The sequence below is a fragment of the Orycteropus afer genome, unplaced genomic scaffold (assembly GCF_000298275.1).
Source record: "Orycteropus afer afer isolate SDZICR_OR568_19922 unplaced genomic scaffold, OryAfe1.0 scaffold00727, whole genome shotgun sequence".
NCBI classification, from domain to species: domain Eukaryota; kingdom Metazoa; phylum Chordata; class Mammalia; order Tubulidentata; family Orycteropodidae; genus Orycteropus; species Orycteropus afer.
In genome coordinates this window covers 61,080-72,154 of record NW_006922314.1, presented here as the reverse complement: position 1 = coordinate 72,154, position 11,075 = coordinate 61,080, and the positions used below count along the sequence as shown (strand labels likewise).

The following is an 11,075-nucleotide window of genomic DNA, read 5'->3' as shown; positions in this document are numbered from 1 at the left end:
TTTGCACATATAGCACTGCATTGTCAGTGAAGGCAAACATGGATATGCAGTTGGATAGATGGGTGGAAGCTGAACTATTAGGTATGTCTATGCAGCAGGGAGTGTACCCAAGACAATGTATAGGGTTGGCAGACAATGGTTCTGCAAGTATATTTGTATGTTTTGTATGAACTCTGAGGGATATAGTGGAGCTGACAAGGTACAAAGTTGTAGTCACTTCTTGGTCACAGCCAGCTACCCACAGGTACTGAGTAGTTGAACCTGTGGGCTCAGGACCATAGTCGCAGGGGACATCAAGTTGAATTGTCATAACATACTGCATAAAACATTGTTACATGTCCTACTTTGGTGAGTTAGGGACTGGGATCTTAAAAGCTTGCAAGCAGCCATCTAGATACAGGGATGGGTCTTTCCTCGTCCAGAGTATAGATTGTTGTTGTTAAGTGTCATCGAGTCATTTAGTATAGAAGAATGAAGTAAACCCAAGATTCATGGAAACAATTAGTCCTCATGACTGGTGCACCGTGCCATCCTCAGCCTACATGAGTATGAGACCAGAAGAACTGGGTGGTGCCTGGCTGCCACTGTCAAATACTTGGGGGTGGGGGGAATCTATGTGGGAGATCCTGGATAGAGATGGAGAACAATATGGAACAAAACTCAAAATAATTTGGAAAAAAAAAGAGACCAGGTTTGCTGGTCTGATAGAGCCTGGCAGACCACTGAGACTATGGTCCCTAGATGCTCTTCAGGTCTGGAATTGAACTCACACCTGTGGCTTCTAGCCAAATAAAAGACAGGCATATGAGTTGAACATGGACCCGAGGTAGATACTTTCCTTGGAGAGAACAATCATGGGAGAAAGAAGGGCTGTTTATGCACAGGGAGACAGTTCAGAGGGCAGGAGTGCACGGAGGGATGGACAGAGGAAAAAGGTAACTATCAGGAGAAGGTGGGAGGGGAGTTGTTACATAGGGGTAAACTGTCACTGTCATGAGACAACATGTATGTGAACTTCTGTATGGAAAGTTAATTTGCTCTGTAAACTTTCACCCAAATCACAATTAAAAAAAAAAAAAAAAGAAATTAGATGACATATTGGTAAATCAACTGCAAAAGACCTCTTTAAAGTATCAAAGAGCAAAGTTGTCACTCTGAAGACTAAGATGCCCTTGACCCAAGCCATTGTCTTTTCAATGCCTCATATGCATGTGAAACCTGGACAGTGAATGTGAAAATTGAAGAACTGATGCATTTGAATTGTGTTGACAAAGAATATTGACTGTACCATGGACTGCCAGATGAATGAACAAGGCTGTTTTGGAAGAAGGACAGCCAGAATGGTTGTAAGTAGAAGTAAGAATGGTCAGACTTCACTTACGCGTTGATCGTGTTATCAGGAAGGACTAGTCCCTAGAGAAGAACATCATGCTTGATAAAGTTAGAGGGTCAGCGAAAAAGAGGAAGATCCTAAATTAGATAAGGATTTGTGAGGATGATGGTGGACTGGGCATTGTTTTCTTTTGTTGTACATAGGATCGCTGTGAGTTGAAATTGACTTAGTGGTACCAAACAACATAATTGTGGATTAATTCCATCGGATCATAGAGTTTTCTTTGTTATATTAATGAGATGATATCGGTGTGGGATATGTCATAAACCAATCACTTTGGAGCAGTAAAAGGAGAAATTTAGGCACAGAAGCAAGGGAGCATAAATGGAGAACTACAGATGCCACTTGATGATCATCAAAAAAGAGATAAAAATCTTTTCTCAGAGAAGACAAAGTGAGGCTTCTCAAAAAAATGATGTCCTGAATTCAGACTTCCTATCTCCTAAATTGAGAAATTTGTTCATTAAAGCTAATTATGTGTGGTATTTTTGAGAGTTTCAGAAGGAAGTGAGGAGTGTTATAGATGAAGCTTTTATCATCTCAGAAAGTACATTTATTATGGACAGAATGTTCTATAAATCTGTTTTTTTGTGAGACATCAGATGAAAAAGAGGAATGTATGATTGGATATGAAGGAAAGGAGATTTATGTTACGAAATGCCAGAAAACTAGACAGAATTTTATATTCACTGTTATGTGGAAAGTTGAGTTTGTAAGCAGTGCATTTTGGTATTTAGCTGAAAAGAGTTTTAAGCAAAATATGGGAATTGCCATTTTTGTTGTTGTTGCTTACAGAAATGTGTAAGAGAAAAGCAGTAAATTGAAAGATTTGTTAAGCATAAAAGGAAAGAGGGACAAGAGTGTGGCTAGACAATCATTTTCTAAAGGCATTAGGCCAGTCACCTAATTCTGTCAATTTGGATTTAAGGAGACAGACAAAATAAAGAAAGGCTGTTGAACTTGTGGTAGGAAACAGGCTGATAAGTGATACTTCAAGAAAAAGGGAAATGGCTCTGAAGGTGACTCAGTACAGTGGCCCTGCTGCTACTGCCACCACAGGCCCAGAGTATGCAAGCTTGGGGGTGGCATCACCAGTTCCAGTAGTGCCAAAGACAGAGGATGGAATTACAGATAATTCTTCTCAGGCCTTAAAACTATTGGAACTTGCCTTGCTGGGTTTTGGACTTGATTGAGATCCATGTCTTTAATATTCCTTTTAGTTTCTACATTTTGGAATGGAAATAATTATGCTATACATTGTAACTCTTGATTTTGGACTTCTAGCCTCCAGAATATGAGAGAATAAGATTCTGTTGTCATAAGTCACTTTGTGATGGCAGCCTTAAGAATTAATACAATGTCTGAACCTTCCTAAAAAGAAAAGTTAAAAAGTGCTTTCCTCCACTGTAACTTGGGCAGAGATATGTGTTTGAAGTTTCTGTCTTAATTGTGTGTATTACTTGTTTTTATGACAGGTGACTGTCCAGAAGTTCAGAAAACAACTAAAGTCTACTTTTGACCTTGATTTGTTACCAACCAAATGGGAACAAAAGTCCTTCAAAAACTTACAACAGTTTCTACCAGCTTCCCAGTCCTTGCAGGTACCATGCTTAACTTCTCAAAAAACAGCCCAATTGCATGCAGTGCCACCAGAGGCCCGAAGATTGATCGTGAATAAGAGTGTTGGTGAGACCCTCCTGCAGCGGGCTTCCCGGCTTGGCTATGAGGTGAGTCTTCCAGGTACTCTGGAGTAAGAAACCCCTAGCTGTGGTTGAGAGGTGAGTATGATATTATATTGACTGTATGACTTTTTCAAGCATCTAGATCTGTAGTGACTCATTTAATCCTTTGAGCTGATTTGGACTCATGTGGACACTAAACAATAGAATAGGACTGTCCCATAGAGTTTCCAAGGTTATACTTATTTATAGAAGCAGACTGCCTCTTCTTCCCATGGAGCAGCTGGTGGGTTCAAACTGTCAACCTTTTGGTTAGCACTTAAATGCTTTAACCATTAGTAACTTCCAAGGAGCATTCTGGCTGCACTTCTTCTAGGACAGATTTGTTAATTCTTGTGGCAGTCCAAGTACTTTCAGTGTTCTTCTCCAACACAATTCAAAGGCATCAACTCATTTTCACTCTTTATTCATTGTCCAACTTTCACATGCATATGATGCACTTGTTTGGTCTCCTGACTGCTGCTTCCATAGGTGTTGATTGTGTATCCAAGTAAAATGAAATCTTTGACTTTTTTTAAATTGTGATTTGGGTGAAAATTTACAGAGAAAATTCACTTTCCATACAGCAATCCACATACACTTTGTCTCATGACATTGACCACAATTTACCACAATGCAACAGCTCCCCTCCCACTTCCTCTCAAAAGTTACTTCTTCCCTGTGTCTACCCTCCATGCACTCCTGCCCCCTGACCTTTCTCCCTATCCATAAGCAGCCCTTCTTTCTCCCATGATTGTTCTCTGCAAAGAGTGTATCTACCTCAGGTAAATGTTCAAAACATACACCTGTCTTTTGTTTGGCTGGAAACCACAAGTGTAGGTTCAATTCCATACCTGAAGGGCATCTAGGGACTATAGTCTCAGTGGTTCCACCAGGCTCTGTCGGACTAGCAAACCTGGTCCCTGCCTTCCCCCCCCTTTTTTTTCTCCAAATGATTTTGAATTTTTTTCCACATTGTTCTCCCTCTCTGCCAAGGATCTCCTACATAGATCCCCTTCCAAGTGGATGACAGTGGTAGCCAGGCACTATCTAGTTTTCTGGTCTCATAGTCATATAGGCTGCAGATTGGATGGTGTACCAGTTGCTAGGACTCGTTGTTTCCATTAATTTTTGGTTTTCTTCATTCTTCTTTGCTCTGGATGAGGAGAGACTCATCATTGCATCTAGACGGCAGCTTCTAGCTTTCAAGATCCCAATTGCTACTTGCCAAAATAGGAGATGGAACAATGTTTTGTATAGTATGTTATGCCAATTGAGCTTGATGTCCCCTGTGATTATGGTCCCAAGCCCACAGGTTCTACTACTAGGTTCCTCTGGGTAGCTGGCTGTGACCAAGCAGTGACTACAACCTTGCCCCTTGTCAGCTCTACTATACACCTGGGAATTCTGATCATTCACATAAATTTATAGGACCATTTTCTATCAGCCCTATATGTGTTCTTGGATACACTCCACACCTCATAGACATACCTAATAGTTCAGCCTGTCCACCCATCTGTCCACCCATATGCCCCTGTTTGCCTTCACTGACAATGCAGTACTGTATGTGCAAAATGGTTCATCTTTGTTGTCTGTACCTCCCATGCACCTCTCTATGTCTTTCTGTTCCTCAGTGCCACCATATTGATCACTCATATTTGGTACACTGCCCTTCTCTTCACCCAAATCAATACTTATATCTATCTATCTAACAGTGTTCCCTCCCCTCCCCTCCCACCCCTGATAACTTAACAATGAAAATTTTCTTCCATAGATAAACCTTTTCTTGACTTTTACAATAATGGACTAATACAATATTTGTCCTTTTGTGGTTGACTTATTTCACTCAGCATAATGTCCTCCAAGTTCATCCATGTTACATGGTGTTTTGCAGATGCTATTATCCATCTTGGGAGCTCTGGTAGCATAATGCCTAAGGCACTTGACTGCTAACCAGAAGGCTGGAAGTTCAAACCCACCAACCACTCCTTGGAAGGAAGATGGAGCAATCTACTTCCCTAGTGATACTGTCTTGGAAACCCAGGGAGGGGTCACTATGTGTTGGGTCCGACTCGACAACATATAACAACAACAACAACATGATCCATTTTACAGCCGCAGTGATACCCCTCATTCCACATCCTCTTCTAAATCCAACTTGCATTTCTGCAGGTTTCTGTAGAGTAACTAAAAGAAATGGAAGAAATGATTAAATGAAAGACTTCAGCAGAAGATTTCAAATTGTACTTCAAGAAGACAAAATGTTATGTATTTAAATAAAGTGGGTAAAGACCCAGAGCTGGAAAACTAAAAGGGAAGAACCATATAGGCATTTCTCATGCTGAAAGAAGTGAGGAAAAAATTAAAACTACCTAATGCACTAATGAAGGATTCTGTGGACAAAATATTGTATGATGCAGGAAGCATCAAATGAAGATGGAAGGAATACACAGAGTCACTGTACTGAAAACAGTTGGTCAACATTCACACATTTTGGTAGGTAGCGTATGATCCAGAGCTGATATGACTAAATAAAGAAGTCTGAGCTTTACTAAAGATATGGTTCCAGTAATTGATAGAATACCAACTGAAATATTTCAAAGAACCAGTGCTAGATTTGCTCACTGAAGTATGCCAAGGAATTTGGAAGACAGCTACCTGGGCTAACTGACCGGAAGTGGTGATTAATCATACGTAATCCAAAGAAAGTGATACCAAAGAATACAGAAAATAATGAACAACACCACTTACATCATACGAAGTAGAATTTTGCTAAAGATAGTTTCAAAATCGATGTGGCAGTATGTCAATAGAGAACTGCCAGAAATTCAAGCTGGATTCAGAAGAGCACATGGAACTAGGGATATCATTGCTGAAGTCAGACAGATACTGGCTTAAACCACAAAATACCAGAAAGATGATATATCTGTATTTTATTGCCTATGCAGAGACATTCAGCTGTGTAGAAAACAAATTAATTATGAATAATGTTGCTAAGAATGGGAATTCCAGAACATTTAATTGTGCTTATGTGAAATCTGTAAATAGACTAAGAAGCAACCGTTTGAAGAGAACAAGAGGATACTACATGGCTTAAAATTTTTAAAAAAGTGTGTATCAAGATTATATCCTTTCACAATTCAAGCTGCATAATAATCTAAGAAGCTAAATGCTAACCACTGGAAAGGGTTCAAAAGTAGAGATCCTGGTTAGAGTGGGAGGAAAAATGTGGAACAAAATACAAAAATGATCAAAATTACAAGTCAGATAGAGACTGGTGGAACCCTCAAGACTATGGCCCCAGGTTATCCTTTGCACTTAGAAATAAACTCATTTCTGTAGGTTGGCTCTCAGCACAACAGTAGGAAGATCTACATGTAGTACACCAACCCCAGGGAGATGCACTCCTTTGATCAATCAGCCATGAGACATTAGAGGGGCAGCATTCACACAGCTGGAAAGCTGGACAGACAGGAATGCATAGATAAGGACACAGGGAGGGATTACTCATAGGGAAGAAAGGGGAGGAGAGTTTTATATGATTGGGGATGATGATCAGGGCCTGAAATCAAATGTGCACTAACTGTTGAATGTAAAACAAATCTTCTGTATACATTTGTACCCAATGCACAATAAAAAAAATGTATGAAGAATTTGCTGTCAGGATTGAGGAAGATCTGTGATATGCAGATGATACAACCTTTCTTGCTGAAAGTGAAGAAGACTTGAACCACTTACTGACGAAGATAAGGGACTACAGTTTCAGTATGGATTGAAGATCAACCAACATAAAAAAAAAAAAAATCCTCACAGCTAGACCAGTAAACAACATCATTCCCTTTTCTTCCTGTTATACTACAAACGTTTTTTAGAAATGTATTTTGAATTTTGTCAAATACTTATTCTGAATCAATTGATATGACCATGTGGGTCTTTTGCTTTGTTTTATTTTTATGGTGGCCTACATTAATTGTTATTTCTAATTTGAAGCCATACATGTGTACATACTATAAATTCCACTTCTCATGTTATTGTACTTTTATTTTTAAAATTAGATTCTGTTGGCTGTGATTTTGTTGAGGATTTTTTTCATCTGTGTTTCTGAAGAATAGTGATCTGTAATTTTATTTTTAGGTGCTATCCTTTCCTGGTTTTGATATCAGGTCTCCATAAAATTAATTCAGGGGTATTCCATCCTTTTCTGTGTTCTGGCATAATTTTAATAGAAATGGTGTCAGCTCTTCTCTGAATGATTTGTGGAATTCTTAATTGAAACTCTCTGGGCTGGGACTTAATTTTGTTGAGAGGTTTTCTTTCTTTCTTTTGTATAAAAGACCTGTCCAGTTTATTCTTTATTGGGGAGGTGTTCAATTTTTCTACCTCAGTTTGTGTTAGGTTGAATGGCTTGTGTGTTTTTAGAAATTTGTGCATTTCTTCCAGATTTTCAGGTATGTTGGAGTAGAGTTCCTTATAGTGTTCTGTTATCATTTTTATTTTGGTTGTTTCTGTTGTGACATTACTCGATGCATTTGTTATTTTTGTGTTACTCACATCTTGTCTTCCTTTTCCTTAGTTAAATTTGCCAGCAGTTTGTCAATTTCATTAATCCTGTTGAAGAATCACATTTTACCCTTGAGTCTTTCCATTGTTTTTCTGTTTCATTTATTTCTGCTGTAATCTTTATTTTCTTTCTTCTGTTGACTATAGGCTGTGAATAGGCTGAGCATGTGTTGCCCACTGTCTGTTATTGGTGCAGAAGTGCAAGAACAGGTGGTGGCACTTGCCCATTGGGCTGGGCAGTTTATGGCAGGTGTGGTGGTGTGACTGACAAGTGGGGACATATTGTGTGCCTCCTGTTGTATGGGGCAGTGCACATGGTAAGAATGAGAAAAAAATGAATACAATAAATGAAATGAGGAAGAGGGAGAAAATAGGTAAAAAGGAGGAAGAATCAATGGGTGGGGAGGGAAAAACCAGATGTGATGTGACTGATGGAGGGGTGAGGGAAGAATTCTAGCAAACTGGGTGGCAGAGGGGATGCCAGGTTGGTGTCCTTAGCCACTGGGTTGGTAGTGGTGAGAAGGCCTTACCCCTAGTCACTGGGAAGGTGAATATGGGGTGAAATTAGATAATGTACCTCTGTGTTTGCCATTCAATGGCATGGGTCCCTTTCATTTCTCAGTGAGTACAATTGATTATCTGGTTCCTGCTTTGACTCAAGCAAGAGAAGAACAGCCATTTGGGCTCCAGTATCTTCGCCTTCATGTGGATCCCCTACACAAATGACTACGGGCAACTACTTAATGAGTAGTTTTAACTCTAATTGCTGACTCCTTCTCTCTTCTGTGGTCAGCTGCCATGGAGTCAGACCCAACTCATAGCAAGCCCTTCTTGGGTTTCCAAGGCAGTATCACTTCAGAAGTAGATTGCCCAACCTTCCTTCTGAAGAGTAGCTGGTGGGTTTGAACCGCAAGCCTTCTGGTTAGCTGTCAAGTGCATTAGGCACTATGTTTCATGCCTTACTTCTTTTTGTTTTTCTTTTTTAAAACTCCTCTGCTTCTCTGTACTTTCTCTGTCCTAAATCTAGCTCGTGTTCTACTTGCCTTGTTTTACTGCCAGTATCTTTACACTGTGTCTCTCTTTTTGGGGATTCCATAAAGTTGACTTCTCTTCACTCATGTGTGTTGCCTTTTGTACCTTAAAACATATACACTGTGTCAGGTGTTTGTTCTCTCATTGTTTTCTATTTCTTTTCCAATCAGAGTTTAATGTAATTCTTTATTCTTTCATTCCATATTCAGAGTTCCAGATTATCATCATCTGTATCTTTTTTTTTTTTTTTTTTTTTTTTTTTGGTTTCTGGGATCTTTGTTAAAGGGGAATTGAGCAGAGTATGTCTCTTGTCTCCTTTGCAGTATGACTTCTTTAACTTAACTGTTTATGGGCACATGCTTCTATTCTACACATTATAAATAGGGTCATAAGCACCAATATAAGGTTCAAAACTTTAAGATGTCTCTTTTGGGGATTCAGTTTAATCCATAACAACGTGATATATCCAATGCTTAACATTAATCCAAGCAAATATGATATTGTATTGATTCAGTCTGTGGTAGAAGAAATAGACAAAATACAGGTGATAATTTGAAGCATTTTAAGTAACATACGTAAACTTCTCTATAACAGAAGCATTACTGCTTATGATTAGATTCCTGGTCTTCCTAAAAAGGGCACGAGGACATAGCTAACCTTTATATAATCTGTCATGAATTGATTATTGGTTATTGTTGTTGTTGTTCTTAGCTGCTGTTAAGTTGGCACTGACTCACTGAGACCCATCTACAACAGAATGGAACATTACTCTATATTTCTCTATTCATGGTCATTGGCGTGCTTGAGTGCATTGTGTAACCATTGTATATTTTGAGTGTAATCTAGGGGCTCTCCTTCCAGCACTGTAAAATGTTTGTGGTAGTTATGGCTCTCTGTCAATTTGGCTGAGCAGTGGTTTTGAGTGGTGTGGCAATTGGATGTAGTTATTCCACTGATGGCATTGTAGTTATTTTCCATAGTAGAATCTGCTATGAAAAGCTAAGCAGTTGAAAGGAAGTTACATTCAGGGAATGGTCTGCTTCTACTATATAAATGGAGAAGCTTTGGGAAAGATCTGTAGCTTTTTGACATATTTGGATTCTGAATTTGGCTGAGTCTTCATCTCTAGTTCATGGACTTGATCCAGTGGCCTGCCATGTGGTCTGTTGATCTTGGGATTGTGCCATTTTACCTACCACTCTGGGATTCATCAGCCTTACCATCCAATTGGATGACGCAGAAGTCTTCAGCTCCAGTGAGCCTGGAATAAGAGGCAGAGCTGACACTCAAGTTTGAGGACCTTTACCCTGCTCCTAGAACACTCTTAATTAGGACTTACAGCTCCCCAAACTGTAAAACAATTAATACCTGTTTGTTAAAGCCATCCACTTATGGTATTTCTATTATAGTAGCAATAGAGAAATAAGACAGTGTTCAACTCTGATGGGTACATTTTTACTAATTTTTGGAAGTAGATCACCAAGATTGTCTTAGTTTGGAAGCTCCACTGAAGCCAAGGGTGACGATGTTGGCTTCTGAAACACCAGGGACATAGCTCTCAGTGTCATAGCAACATACAAGCCACCATTCACATGTGCTGAAACCCCCAGAACATATAATCTGTACTTCTGTATAAACTTGTCTTGTCATCACTGCCACATTGAATTAACTGATTCAGTCAGGATGCCTTTGAACTTACTAATGTGTCCTTTAAGATGTTTTCTGGAGGGGGAATAGGCAGACAAGTGACACCTTCTTTGTTGAAAACTTTCTTCAACAAAGAAAAGAAAAACCAGTTGACAGAGATACAGAAGATACGTCTGGAACCCTGAGCTTTGAAAGAAACTATACAGAAGTGAATTAGGCACCAACTAGTGGAAAAACCTGAATGAAAACAGTTTGAGTACAGAAACAGTCAGAGCAGTAGACTGTCAGCTACTCTGAGGAGACCAACAGCCTGAATATTTCCTAGTGGTGTTTGTTAGGACCTGAGAATTGACCTAAAGATCAGTCCTGCTTACCAAGAACTGCAGGGACAACTGCTCTGATGGACTATGACTAGGAAGATAAACAATAATGAGGGAGACAAACTGAGCTATGGACTTTCTGCTTTCTGGAGGGCGCTGCTATTTTGATTGTTTACATGTGGCAGCCATTTTGGATATTTAAAGTGACCAGGGGTGTAGCCATTTTAAATGTTTACAAGTGGCGATAATTTTGGATTTTAAAGTGATAGCATTCTCATTTGGATTCCAGGGACCTAAGAACAGGCTCTGTTTTCTAGGGTTAGCAAGGACATATGAGAGGCCGACAAAGGAAAGGAGACAGGTGGTGAGTGTATAAGTGCTGTCAACTAGTGAATAGAGGAGCAC

At 39.5% G+C, this 11,075-nt stretch overlaps 1 pseudogene; it reads left to right on the top strand.

Annotated features, from left to right (window-relative positions):
• The window catches only part of LOC103211366, a 95,106-nt pseudogene that overhangs the window by 75,882 nt on the left and 8,149 nt on the right, over window positions 1-11,075 (top strand).